At 29.0% G+C, this 15,703-nt stretch overlaps 1 protein-coding gene across 7 annotated transcripts in view; it reads right to left on the reverse strand.

Annotated features, from left to right (window-relative positions):
• Positions 1 to 15,703, reverse strand: part of LOC119608852 (filamin-A) — a 94,706-nt gene that overhangs the window by 20,877 nt on the left and 58,126 nt on the right. Inside the window, exon 1 of one of the 7 annotated variants that reach the window (XM_037963409.1) lies at positions 8,151 to 8,265. The exons of 5 other annotated variants lie outside the window; for them this stretch is intronic. The gene's annotated coding sequence lies outside the window, so the exon portion shown is untranslated. Of the gene's footprint in view, positions 1 to 2,923; positions 3,157 to 8,150; positions 8,266 to 15,703 lie in introns of those variants that run through there. One more of the 7 variants, XM_037963408.1, reaches the window with a different exon arrangement.

The following is a 15,703-nucleotide window of genomic DNA, read 5'->3' on the forward strand; positions in this document are numbered from 1 at the left end:
TTGTTAGTCAAATGTTCTACACACTGCACCACTGCTTAGATATTTTATTGCGCGTCAAATAATGGTTTTCACATACAAAACTAATTTTGTTTTATTTTTTGTAAAACACAATTCTTAAAACGCAATTAAATAAAATGTGCAAACAAAATGACAAAGCCGAAAATAAAGTACTTCTATATCAGATTATAAGAAAGTCATTACTAGAGTACTTCTAAGTAATGCAGATGGTAAGTAGTAGTCATTGAAAAGTAAGTGGTTATGGAAGTACAACCCATTACCGAGTTTTTGCTGGGATGGTAGGTTTTCTCAAAATTTTAATTATAGCTCCTCGATTTATGAACCAATTTTGCTGATTTTGAATAGCAAACTTCTCGAAAATATATGTGAAAGAATTATCTAAGCTTTGGATCTTCCAGATATCTGGAGACTTTTGAAAACTTATTATCGCGGGAGTAATGTTATCTTGATGAACTTCCCTTATATTGGTGTTTGAAATCCGTGGAAAAAGAGGTGGTCCTATCAGTACCTCTACTCTGCCGGTACTATGAACTCGTGAAGTCAAATGTGAGGAATGATTTGACCTGTTGTAATACCAGAGAGCCATATAATCTGGTAACATGGAAACCAATAACTCGTCGGGCAGAGTTTCGAACTTTATCCTGCCCCAGTTATTGGAAAGTTCTTTTCGGGGCGCTCGTGGTGGCAGTGGTTTAAAGAGAATTTGGTTAAAATACTTGCAGATAACTGGGGACTTCTGAAAACTGAAGACGATGGGGGCATGTTACCTTAATGAACTTCCCCCATATAGGTGTGTTTGCAATCCGGGGAAAAAGATGTTCTACCACTACCTCTAGTCTGCCGGTACTATAACCTCGTGAAGTCAAATGCGAGGAATGATTTGACTTGTTGTCATACCAGAGAGCTATATAATTTGGTAACATGGAAACCGATAACTCGCCGGGCAGAGTTTCAAACTTTGTCTTGTCCCGGTTATTGGAGAGGTCTTTTCGTGACGCACGTGGTGTTAGTGGTTTAAAGCTAAACGGTGAAGTCTATAATTCGGATTAAGTTTGGTGCTGCTCCGAAAAAGACAACAGATACGACACAGAGAAGTGACTGTGTGGCAAAACGTTGGAAATGTGTTGGTGTTTAATAAATAAAATATAGAATGAATCAGCAGTATATAGTTCTAGCCCTACTCGTAAGAATGTGTCGGATAAGTGAGAAGTGTGCTGGGTGCTTTGTACAGAAATTTTCAGTCGCGGCTATGGTTCATACCTGACTTACCAAAAATTTTTTTTTTTTGTGAGTAAGAACTTGTCTTTAGCTTATTTAATGGATTCGTATATCGGTGTACCGATTACATGTCTAAGTAGATACTGTTGCCGAGTCAACAGAGACTATTCCATTTGTATGGTTGTAATTGGAAGTGATGTTTTTGCATACCGGAAGTTAAGCAAAAGGGCAGCAATGGTCAGAGATTAGATAGCTCGAGTACTTGAGCAAAACGCTTGTATAAATTGCTGCTTGTGTGTGGCTAAAGCACACAAAGGGGCGGTGGTGAGTCGTCTAACAACTTACCCGGTGGTTGTAAAAGTATCACTGTGAAATAAGGACGTCTTGGCAGGTAAAGCCCTTCGGAAATAGACGGACATCGCTAAATGGACTTTACTATTTATAAGGCTTCAGGATATATGTAATTACAAACAGTATAACAAACTTATATACATATAGCTTCCCTGCTCACAAAGGTGAAGTGTACTAAAATCTAAAATTCATAATATATACCTATAGTTTGTTCTAAAATATCCCAAAGTTTTCCTAGATTTTTTTATCTAAAATTCTATTTTTATGTTTTATTTGCTTTTCCACTCAGAGTCCAATTAAAAAGTAATTATCACCTAATGACAGGCAGCCTCTATAAGTTAGAAGTTTTATGTCTACATTTTTATCTTTCTTTATTGTTGATATTTCTTTAATGTTCTTCTTTCATTTTAGAAAATTTCTAATGTTATGTGGGTGCTATTGATTGAGGAGGTCTTTAGTTATTTTTGAAAAAAAATTTCAAATACTAAATTGAAAATTTTTGGAAATGGCGCTAAATGCTATCAAAAGTGTTAATAAATTTCAGTTTCCGTTTGTTATACATTTAAGAAAAACTCTAGCAAAATCAACTTCGGTAAACATCTCTTACGAATCCAAATTTTGCATAAATCTTATAAACATTAATTCGAGTTTCTTTAGATAAATTACGATTATCCCGATTATATGCCGTAGGCACCTACTAAACATTACAAAGAAGTAAAAAAAGAAGTGATTCCCTGTTCATTGCTTCATAATAACTTCAACGGATGTAGTGTTAATGTTATCGTTAAGCAAGTAATTTGCTAATGCATGACAGATCTTTCTCTATAGTAGATATATAACTATTCTAAAATAGTAATAGAATTTGTTCTGAAATATTCTAAATAAAAGTTTTAACATTTTTTAAACTAAAATTTTTTACAAATTCTGAAAATTTTACTTTTAAACATAAAATTATTTTTGCCTTAAATAACATTACATAACAACATCATTATTATAATTAATTTCATAAATATTTTTAATAAATTTATAATATATTGAACAGTTTTAAAGTGAAACTATAGCAAACTAAAGAAAAATTTAAAAAAAAAATCTATTTTTATAAAAAAAATATTTTCATATTTACTGCTAATACACTCGAATCGAATAAATAATCAATAGAATTTAAAATTAAGGAAATTTAAGCAGAGAAAGAGACAATATTTCCAATATTTTTTTTAAGAAAAATCACTAAAACACTCACTGTTTTTGGTTTGTTTTGGATTAAATACAAAAAAAAAAAACAATTATTTTACACCTTTAAAAAACACAAAAAAAAGTAAAAGAAAACAAAAATTACCAATTACAAAATGTTCCAGTTTATTTTCTTTACAGCACTTTTCTATATATCTTTTCAGTAAAATTTATTTAAAATTTTTTTCTTTTTGTAACGAAAAATTTTGAATTTCAAAAAACAAACACGTCAAACGACAGCAGCAAACAAAAACTACTACTGTTTGTTTTTACTAGCGACAAGTCTTTAACAGGACAAGTTTTGACTGAATGTCGACAAAATTTACTTGAGTTTTGAGTGGCCAAAAAAGTCAAACACTCCCACATATGCATTTTTAAACCCATACACAGCTAAGCAATACATACACATAAACAAATATACTCAAGTCTAAAAGTCAAAACTATATTCTCGAAAATACTCAAACTAATGCAAAGAGTTTTTCTATTCGAGGGAAAAGTGTATAGTATCTGTGTGTGTGTGTTATTTATTATTTTCTTTTTCATTTCCAACATATTAATAATATCAAAAACAACAACAATTTATACAGAAAAAAAGCTATAAAACATTTTTTTGTTCTTACAGTAGACATATAAATTTTATATTTAAAAAAAAATCTAATGCACTCTTAAACAAATGAGTTAATTTTTCAAAATTTCTCTAAATTTTTACTCATGTTTTTTGAGTCAAATTAGTTTTTTTTTCTAGTTTTTAACAAATGTCACTTGTTTAGAGAAAATTTTTTAAAAAAAAATTAATGCAAATGTTAAAAATTCATCATTAAAAAAAAAAAAAAAACAACAGACACCCACTAAACTCTAGAACAATAATAAAATAAAAATAAAAACATACAAACAAACAAAAATACTTTCATTTTTTAATCAATATTATTAAAAATTTCTTTCTATTATTTTGTTTTTAGCAACAAAATATCAAAAAGAATCAAGTGGGTGGGTGTATCCTTAACATTAGTGAACAAAACAAACCAAAAAATTTTTTCAAAATAATAATAATAAAAACAATTTAATATGAAACGTGCCACTCAATATTTTGGTCAAATTTCAAATCTATTTTAATGCATTAACCCATGATTATTATTTATAATAAATATAATCATATGATGGCTATTTTTATTTTAATGAAAATGTATATTTAGGTTTTGTTATTTGTTTTGAAAGGCCTCACCCTTTTATATTTTAAACTAAAAAAAAACTGAAAAATATCTTTTGATTTTTTGAACAATATCATGTAAAGGTCTCTGTTTTTTCCCAAATAATAATATGATCTATCCCTGAAGAATGAAAGGAGCTAAATTGTTCAGTCTAAGCCGATCGTTTTTTGTGTTAAGTAATCAAGATCTCTCTCCTTATTGAGAAGGGTATAAGTCGAAGTGCTTTAAGTGAAATCTGCTTTGGACTTTATTGACTTTATGTGCTTCTTACTCGCCGGTGGCAATTTTTGTACATGGTTATGCCGGTCCATGTACAAACACTTTGCTCAAGTACTCGAGCTATCTAAGCTCAGACTAGAACTGCCCCGTTGCTTAACTTTCGAGAAGTCAAAACATCATTTCCGTTTTTAACCACGCTGATGAGATGACCTCTGTTGATCTGGCAACAACACTTAGAGACTTAATAGGCAGACCAAAATACGATTCCATCAAATAAGCCGAGGACTTGTTCTTACTCACAGAGAACATACTGTGGTAAATCAGCTATGAACAGAGTAAACCCTGAACATAACCAACCGATAAAGGAAAATTCAATGGTATCATTTGAAAAAGATACCGTATATCCATCACCATTCAAGCCAGCACACTTCTCATTCATCCGACACACTCTTGAAGTATACGGATTAGTGAGGCCCGCATACCCTCCCAGCAAAAAAAGACGTGCAAAAAAAGTAGTAAATGCATGGGTTGAACTGATAATGAACTGGTTCATATTTAGGGGAAACATGCATGATTTTAACATTAGCGTGTCATTGGCATGCATGGGTTCGTATTTGCAAAAATAGTTCGTCATTTAAATGAGTTCTTATAACCAATGAATATTCGATGATTCTCAAGCGAATTTTCATTGGTGCACTATATTTATTTAAAAATGCATTAATGGTATTTCGATTTAATTATCAATATTTAAATAATTTTTTTTGAGTGATATTGACAAAAATAGAATAAGATAAAACATAACTAACTGATTTTGATTGGATTTAAATTCATGCAGAGGAAAAATACCCATTGTGTTTTAAAATCCGTTAAGCAGGCTTGGTTTTTTCCTTCTCTTATTAATGGACTTAATATTACTAATTTTAATGGACTTAATATTACTAATTTTAACAAAAATCTAATAAAAAAATGAATGTCATTTTTAATCTTTATTGTATGAAATGCACGTTTTCGTTAAATCTCCTAAGAGAATACCAAATTACAGTAAAATATTACAATTCCTATAGCGGAGTTACATGAGTGAATTTGGGTGCATTTTTCATGCCTTCACTGATGACATATTTATTAGTATTTAGGCATGTATTTAAAACGCATTAAATAGAATACTTACTAAAGAAATCATGAAAATATCCCTTCTTCTTTAACAACTTCAAAATTTTTTTACTGGGCTGTCATTTATTCCGCATAATATACACTTGACACCAACTCATTTCTAACGCTTAGTTACACAGTCACTCCTCTGCGTGGTATCTTGGTGTTTTCTTCGGCAACAGCACCAAACTTAACTCGAATTATAGAATTTACTGTCTATCAGTCTTCTAACTAACATTCTCTTCCCCCGAGTTTGGGTTTAAACCATCACGTGCATGCCGAAGAGACCTCTCCAATAAACGGGATAAGACAAAATCCGAAACTCTACCCGGTTCCCGTGGTAACAGATTATAAGGCTCCCTTGTTCAAACCTATTTAAAATCATTTCAAGGAAAGGTCGAGCATAAATTTAATTCCAACAGTTTATAGTTCCGGAAAACTAAAGGTATTGTTAGCACCTCTTTTCCAACGGATTGCAATAACACCAAGACGGGAAAGTTCATCAAGATAACATGCCCCGGGGGATATATAAGTTTGCCATTCTGTTTATAATTTCTATAATGTAATTTCCAACCCCTTAAAGAATATATTCCGAGTCTTTATAGATATCGGAGTGGATTAAGCTATGTCCGTCTATCCGTCTATATGTTTATTGAAATCAGTTTCCTAAAGACCCCAGATACCTGCGGGACCCAAACATTTCAAACAATTCTGTCAGACATGCTTTCGAGAAGTTTCCTATTTAAAATCAGCAAATAAGTTTAGTGAATGTGCACAGTAACTGGTCAAAAAAATAGGTAAGTTAAATTTTTTTGACTTGGAGGCCCCTTGAAGTCGAGTGCCCTGGCACTTGCCCCAAGTGCAGTTATGGTAAAGACGGCACTGGGTTCTAGATGTATTACATATTTAACAAAAATCTCTCAATAAGTTTAGATACCTTCACGAAGAGTAGTAGTGTTTGATTACGGGTACACAATCAAAAGAATTAGTTTATATGTATCAGGAACTGAGATAGAACTAGTCACGTGTGTGATAACTTGTATGTAAAGTCCAGATTAATCTCACAGAAACAGAATATAGAAATTTTTCTATCTTCATTTTTAGTTTCAAATCACTGATAATTGGTTGAAATTGGCATCGATTTCTAGTTATATTAAACTAGACAGCATTATTTTGTGGTTTACCACAACTTGGGATTTCAATTTTGATAACTGTTATTGGATTCTTATTAAATCCCTAATCAGATAGGAGAATTAATTCATGATTAACATTTTATACTCCTTAAATCTTTCACGTATACGGGACACCGATGTCCCAAGATTTTTTTACGTTTTTCCCGATTTAGAGCGTAATTTTGAGTTCAGAGTTACAGTAAATGGGTCTTTCCAAAGAAAACTAGGTTTATTTTGATAGCATTTTATGCAATAAAGGATAATATACTGCGATATCCATCGAAAACACATTTTCCATTTTTTATCAAAAATGATCGATATTCGTCGAAATAAAGTGTCTAGTGAAGTCATATCCATAAAAGTTTCAGCGGTTTAGTTTTGTACGTGAAAGAGTTAACCGGCAATTACACATCGCATGGACATTGAGGCGTTTAGAAATAAAGGTAGTTATCTCCATTTCATGCCTAAACTGAAACAGTTCTCCAAATTTCAAGTCGGATTTTTGTTCGAAAATTCCAAAAGTGAAGATTACTGCCTCTGTTTATAAACTTATCATATGTATAGAATTTTGGATTAAACCTATCTTTGTGACAGGTTACAAATATCACGCCCCCTTATAGGGAGTATTTTTTTGAAACAATACAAATACTCCAAAAGTGGAGATTACTTCTTTTGTTTCTACACTTCTCATATTTAACGAATTTTGGATTAATTCTATCTTTGTGATAGGTTACACAAACATTACGCCCCCTTATAGGTAGGGCGTGTTAGTTATATTAAAATTTGCATATTTTTTAATACAATAAAGATTTTACTTGTAACAAAGAACACTAAATGAAATATAATTATGTTAAATTCAGAACATAAGAATAGTAAATTCTATGCCTTTTAAGTACAAATAGTTGGTACTTTTCCAAAAAAAAAAAATTGAACTACACAGAGGAAAAAAGAAATATACACGTCTGGTACCAAATTGACACCAAACTGTTTATAATTTTTCATTACCATCCGTTGTCAAAGTATAAACATACGTACGACAACTTTATCTAATGTTGACAACATTGCAATAATTCGTTGTCGAAATCTAAATTTTATGCACATCCGTTGTTTAAATGTTAACAAACGTGGTAAGCTTACTATTGACAAACAATCCGTTGCCAATAGTGAGCTTACCACGTTCGTTAACATTTAGACAACCGATGTGTATAAAATTTAGAATTCGACAATGAATTGTTGCAATGTTGTCAACATTAGATAGTGTTGTCGAAAATATGTATATACATACTTTAACAACAAATGTTATTGAAAAATAATAAGCTATTTGGTGTCAATTTGTTAACAGGCGTTTATATTTCATTTTCCCTCTGTGTACTTTCAATTATATTGAAATTAAAAAAAAAATAGTAAAAACTTAGGCTGAATTTTACAGATCAATGTAATGTAATTTTTCTATAAATTAATACGGTTACATAAAAGTTATAAATATTGAATAGTTAAAAAAGTTATTGTGATTATTTTATAAAATATTAAAAAAAAAACTGGACACTCTTAAAAAACATTAAAATTTTATTAAAATTAAACGTACTCCGATAGAAAAAATTTAACAATTTTAAAAATTTTTTTGTTATCACTTATAGGAAATCTTCTTAGAATGAAAGCTTCTAAAGTACTAAATGAAATTAATTGTTAAAAAATTGTTTCAAAAGTAATGGTATATTAAAGAAAATTAGCTAAAGTAATAGAACCCGTAAATAATATAAACCAAAGTGGGACCAAAAAAAAAAAAACATCACCAGGAGATTTATTAATAAATCTCTATATTTTTTTTTAAATATACATACGTGACAGTTGGAATATAGCAAAAAGTCTAATGAGTAGAAATATTTTTTGTTTATATTTTTTTACGAGTGTTTTTAATAGATACATAAATATTTTAAAAGAAAATTTTGAATAGTATACATATGTATATAGTTAGACTGAAAATATAGAAGAAATTCTGGAATATACACATATTCTTGCATATACATATATATTTTTGTTTATTTACAAAATGTTTCTTATTGATCATTTAAATAACCTTCATCAAGGGTAGGTGGAGGAGGTGGTGGTCACATAAACTATTTAATTATTATATGTTAATGCTTAATAATAAAAATTTTCCATAGAGTCTATTACAAATTTCCTTACTAGTGTGATCTCTTTTTTTGACAAAAATAAATGATACATTTCATCATGTGTGGGGCTAAAAATTTTACGATCTAATATTGTTTTTGAAACAATTTTTTGTTTATATTTTTATGTTTTTTTGTTAAAAAAATAGTGCCAAACAATAAATGATCTTTAAATATTAAAAATTTCAAAACAAATACTTAGTATTTCTTTGAAATTTAAAAAAAGTATTGAAAATTAGTGTCTCATTTATTTCCTGTCTGTTAAAAAGACAAGCAGTTTTTCACTAAAAATATTAAAAAATTTTCGTTTTATAAAATTGTGGCAAAAATGGGTTAATGCAAAAAATTTCAAAAAAAAAAAAACACTAAACAAGTGTTTGTCATTTTAATTGTCATCTATATCTAATAATTCCTAAGTTAATTTTAAATTAATAAACTAAATTATGTATTTTAAATTTATTATGTTTTTTTATAAAATTTCTAAAAACAACAACATAATTTATAGGCAAATGGAAAATTTAAAATGTTTAACATTTGCACATTTGCACAAATAAAAATAAAAATCTATTTATGTTATTTTGATTGAACATATTTTATTAAAAACAACTCTCCATGTGTGTGTGTGAGTGACATTTCTATTAGATTTTTTTTTTTAATTTGCTATTTATTTCCTGTTGCACATGCTTTTCTCACCTAGTTTCTTTTTATTTTAATTTTTTTTTTTTTCAAATAAAATTTTACCTAAATAAAAAAAATTATTATATTTTCAATAAAATATTGTGGGTGGGTGTGTAACCTAAAAGCAGAATTTTTTTCTTTATTGTAAAACATGCTTGTCCGACAACAAGTACATACAAAATTTTTATTATTTTTACATATTTTGCGTTTTTTTTTTTTTTTTGCAATGAAATCTAAATCTTAAATATTTGCAAAGAAGATAATTAAAATTTTTAATTTAATTGTTTGTGATTGGTAGCATATGCGCCGTTTTTTTTTTTTATTATATTTTGAATTTTTATATAAATTTGTTTTCGTATATAGCAGAAAAATTATATATAAATGTGTTTTGGGGAACAATATATGCCCACCATTAAAAGAAGAGTTTGCAAAAAGAAAATGTTTTTTTTATTTCTATATAAAAATTTAAAAGAAAGTGGTCTAATTGGAAATTGTTTTAAATAACAAACTCTATTTATTATAACAAAAGTAGAATAGACAGACTAGTTTATATACTAGTAAAGTGATAGATAGCTAATAGTCCATTAACTGGACAATAGAACAATCAAAATACTTGGCCATAACCTAGACTGTAGACTAGTCAATCGACTAGTTTATGTCTACTCCATAGACTACAATGAAGACATGTCAATAGACTAGCTCATAGATTAGTTCATAGACTAGTCAACAGACTTGTCCATATACTATTCTACATACTGGTCCTTAGTCTGCACACTAGTCCATACAGTAGTCAAAAGACTTGTCTTTAAAATAGACTAGTCTGTAGACATGTCCATGGGTTATCCAATAGACTAGTCCGTAGACTAGACTGTAGACTTTCTTATACTCTAAACTATAGACTAGTCCATACTGGTACACAGACTAGACTCTAGACCAGTCAATAGAAAAGACTGTAAACTGTAAACATATTCATAGACAAGACTGTGTACTATTTCTTAGACTACAGTCTGCAGATAAGACTATTAACCTATACTATAGACTACACACAGAAAACAGATCTATTGAAAATCGGTTACCATGATAAATATTTAGTTAAATTAATTAAAATTGTATCGCTATTATTGAAAAACTGTATAATTAACTGATTTTCTATATTCAGTATTAAAAAACCATAATAATAATCGAATTGTGGTTTTAACAATTTCCAATTCAATAATTTGAACTGAATTATATCGGTTATTAAATTTATTTGTGAATTCAGTAAATGCAGCCGGCTTTTATTTAGGATTAAAATGTAAGAATATCAAATATTAGTTCCTGTAACCGAAAAACAGTAGAAAGTAAAAAATATTGAGCACTGCAAATAATTATCAACTAATAAAACTATTTAAAATTTAATTACGGCTAGAGGAAACAAAATCGATGTTCACAACCGATTAATTGGTAATTATAGTTGACGTATACAAAAATAAAGAAAATAAAACAAATTTATAATTGGATAATAAAACTAATAACATTTAAATGTAAATTAATACGAAAAATGGGATAGAAAAGGTAAGTTTAGTCTATTTCATATCTTAAAATCTATTTTGAGTTATTTTTCTATAATTTTACAGCAGCGGAAAAGCGTGGAATGGTAGTGTTTCTTTAGAAATGTTGGACGGAATTAAGAGCAAAATCCTGGTATATAAACATTGCTTTTACCATCAAAATTTCAAAACTAGAGAAGAAAAGTGACTATTTTATAATAATAAGTTTTGTAAGTTTGTAAATATACATATGTACATATTTATATTTTATTGTAATTATTTTAAACAAAATAAAATATTTTTTCAAATAAACATAATCCACAAATTGGTTTTAATAAATAATATTTCAGTTCCAAGTACCGATAATTTCAATCCAGATTATCGAATAATAATTTAAAATTGTTGCGTACACCGTACATTCAGTAACAGGAACAAAATTTTACAGTAGTTACAATCGAATTTTGGGATAGTTGTGAGAACCGACTGAATTCGATTGGAAACATATTCGGTTATCACAACGAATCTGTTTTCTCTGTGTAGTCAATAGACTAAATTGTAGACTGGTCTATAGACTAATCCATAGACTAGACTAGTTCGTAGAGTAAACTGCAGACAAGTTTTTAGACTAGTTCCTAGTCTAGACTGTAGACTAATCCATAGACTAGTCAATAGACTAGACTGTAAACTTGTCCATAGACTAGTCTGTTTGCTAATTCATAGACTATTCAATAAACTTGTTTGTTGACTATACGCTAGTCAATAGACTTGTCCATAGACTAGTTTATAGACTGGTCCATAGACTATACTCTAGAGTCTAGACTAGGTCATAGACTAGACTGTAGACTGGTCCATAGACTAGACTGTAGACTGGTCCATAGACTAGACTATAGACTAGTCCATACACTAGTCAATAGACTTGTCCATAGACTATTCTTTGCAGTAGTAAATAGACTGTAGACATGTCCACAGGCTATTCAATAGACTAGCCCATAGACTAGAGTCTAGTCACTAGACTATAGACTAGTCAATAGACTAGTCAGTCGATAGACTGTAGACTACTTCATATACTGGTTAATAGACTTGTCCATAGACAGTCTATAGACTAGTCTACAGACTAGTACATAGACTAGACTATAGACTGGTCCATAGACTGCAGACTGGTCCATAGATCAATAAACTTGTCCTTAGACCAGTCTATGTAGTACTCAATAGTCTAGACTGTAGACTGGTCCATATAGTAGACTATAGACTAGACTGTAGACTAGTCAATAAACTAGACTGTAGACTAGTCAATAGACTAGTTAATAGAGTTGTCTGAAGACTAGACTAGACAAGTCAATAGACTAGTTTTTATACCGTAGAATAGTTCATACAATAGTCAATAGACTTGTCCATAGAAAGTCTATAGACTTGTTATAGACTGGCCCATAGAATCGACTATAGACTTGTTATAGACTGGCCCAAAGACTAGACTAGTTCATACATAGACTTGTCCTTAGACTAGAGTATGTAGTAGTCAATAGACTTAACCATATAATGGTCCCTAGACTAGAATATAGACTAGTCAATAGACTGTAAACATGTCAATAGATTAGACTGTGGACTGGTCCAAAGACTAGACTAGTTCACAGACTAGACGAGTCCATACACTAATCAATGAACTTGTCCTTAGACTAGACTATGTAGTAGTCAATAGACTAGTCCATAGAATATACTATAGGACCAGTCTATGACTATAGACTATAGACTAGTCAATAGAATAGACTATAAACATGTCCATAAACAAGACTGTAGACTAGTCTACAGTTAATAAACTTGTCTGTAGACTAAACAATAAACTATTCAATAGACTAATCCAGAGACTAGACTGATTCATAGACTAGACTGTTGACATGTCCATAGACCAGACTGTAGACTGCTCCATAGACCAGACTGTAGACTGCTCCATAGACAAGACTATAGACTAGATTATAAACTAGTCTATATCTTCTCCTTAGACTAGTCTATGCAGTAGCCAATAGACTAGACTGTAGACAGGTCCATAGACTAGGCAATGTATTAGTCAGTTCCAATACAGACGGAAAAAGAAATATACACGACTGGAACCAAATTGACACCAAACTGTTTATAATTTTTCAATAACATCCGTCGTCAAAGTATATACATACATACATACATACATACATACATACATACATACATACATACATACATACATACATACATACATACATACATACATACATACATACATACATACATACATACATACATACATACATACATACATACATACATACATACATACATACATACATACATACATACATACATACATACATACATACATACATACATACATACATACATACATACATACATACATACATACATACATACATACATACATACATACATACATACATACATACATACATACATACATACATACATACATACATACATACATACATACATACATACATACATACATACATACATACATACATACATACATACATACATACATACATACATACATACATACATACATACATACATACATACATACATACATACATACATACATACATACATACATACATACATACATACATACATACATACATACATACATACATACATACATACATACATACATACATACATACATACATACATACATACATACATACATACATACATACATACATACATACATACATACATACATACATACATACATACATACATACATACATACATACATACATACATACTACATACATACATACATACATACATACATACATACATACATACATACATACATACATACATACATACATACATACATTCATATGTACATACATATATAAGACAACACTATGTAATGTTGACAACATTGCAACAATTCGTTGTCGAAATCTAAATTTTATACACATCCGTTGTCTAAATGTTGACAATTGTGGTAAGCTCGCTATTTACAAACAATCCGTTGCGGATAGTGAGCTTACCACGTTTGTTAACATTTAGACAACGGACGTGTATAAAATTTAGATTTCGAAAACGAATTGATGCAATGTTGACAACGTTGCGATGTCAACATTACATAGTGTTGTCGTACGTGTGCATATACTTTGACAACGGATGTTTTAGAAAAATTATAAAATCTTTGGTGTCAATTTGGTACCATGCGTGTATATTCCTTTTTCCCTCTGTGTAGAAGTAATAATAACTTCACCAGTTATAAGACTACTATTAAACTGAAACCGGTTCCTACTGGCATCATTATATTTTCAATATAATTTTAAAAAAATTATCAATGTAGCCACGTTAAACAGCCTTATCCCAAACTACACATGTTTCATATTCATATAAATACTTAATCGTAAATATTAAATGTGTGAACAAGGAAATATTTTCGCATTTTTCGCTGCATTTGAAAAAAAAAGATGTTTTAATTATAAAACTTAATGGATGTCGTGGGATTAAAGAGATATAAACCCATGATTTAATAATATGTTTAATGTTCAAAATTTTAATAAAAATAAAAAATAAAACTTTGGACTGAATTTTGTCTAAATAACCCTTAAGCGAGGCCAAGTGTTTTTAAAAAAATGCTACAAATTGAAAATTTTACAGAAGAAAAATTTCGAGAAAATAACATAAATGGCAATTTTCATTCGTTAGGTTTAATTTTAGTTACTAAAAAAACCTAAAAGTACTTATGCCAAATTTTTGTGGCATAATTTGTAATGGATGAGAAAGGTTTAATATTCTAGGAATATTCTCGAAAAATAATATTTTTAAAGATATGTAAAATAACTTTTTAAATTCGAGTTTGTTTTATATTTTTTTTTAACTAAAACTAATTTTGTATGTTTTGTATAATATATTAATAAAAAACTTATTGTCTACCTAATAATATTTAAATAATTTTTTTAACTTCTAAAATAAATTATAATTTATGTTTTTATAATTATTTCGCAAATGATTATTAACACCAATAGACAATTTAATCATAAAGACTGCGACTAAAATGTTGGCAAAACAAAACGGAAATAAGAATAGAAAACACAAAAAGTTTGACAAAAAATCACAATTGTTGTGAGAAAATATATATTATTTTTTTGGGGGAAATGTCAGCTAAATTTTGATAGAATTATAAAACATAAATAACTCAATTCTCACAACAACATAATTTAAGTAAAATAAGTTTATAGGTTTGTAAACATATTATATTCATATGTACATAATATATTGGGCATTATGCCCAACAGGGTTTTTTTCTTCAAATTTTATTAATTCAACTATTTTATAGTTTTTAATTATGTGCAAATGCAGTTTCGTTCACCTTAAAATAAAATATAAATATTTTATTTTCAAATTTAATGTTCTTAATAATGATTTTACATTTGTGAGTACACGATTTTTAGCAAAATTTTCATAATTATTTTTCCCTAAGAGGTGGTCAGCAACAAGTGTGTTTTAGAAATGAATTATATACATATTTATTAGGCTGATCGAAGATAATTTGTCATATAATGTTAGAAGGGATTGTTGTTTAAAATAAAACAAACGAAATATTTTTTTTTATCGATTTAAAATTGGAAAATTAAATTTTTTGAAATATTTTTAAAAATAAATTTCAGATAGCATTTTTTCGAGAATATTCATAGAATTTTCATTACATTAGGAGTTTTAAATAAATAAACATTTGCATATTTTAAGGCTCTTGTACTAATATAAGTAGTTTG

This window comes from Lucilia sericata, unplaced genomic scaffold (genome assembly GCF_015586225.1).
Source record: "Lucilia sericata isolate MDLA Ls3-8-SP2 unplaced genomic scaffold, ASM1558622v1 Contig000888F_arrow, whole genome shotgun sequence".
In the NCBI taxonomy this organism is placed as follows: Eukaryota; Metazoa; Arthropoda; class Insecta; order Diptera; family Calliphoridae; genus Lucilia; species Lucilia sericata.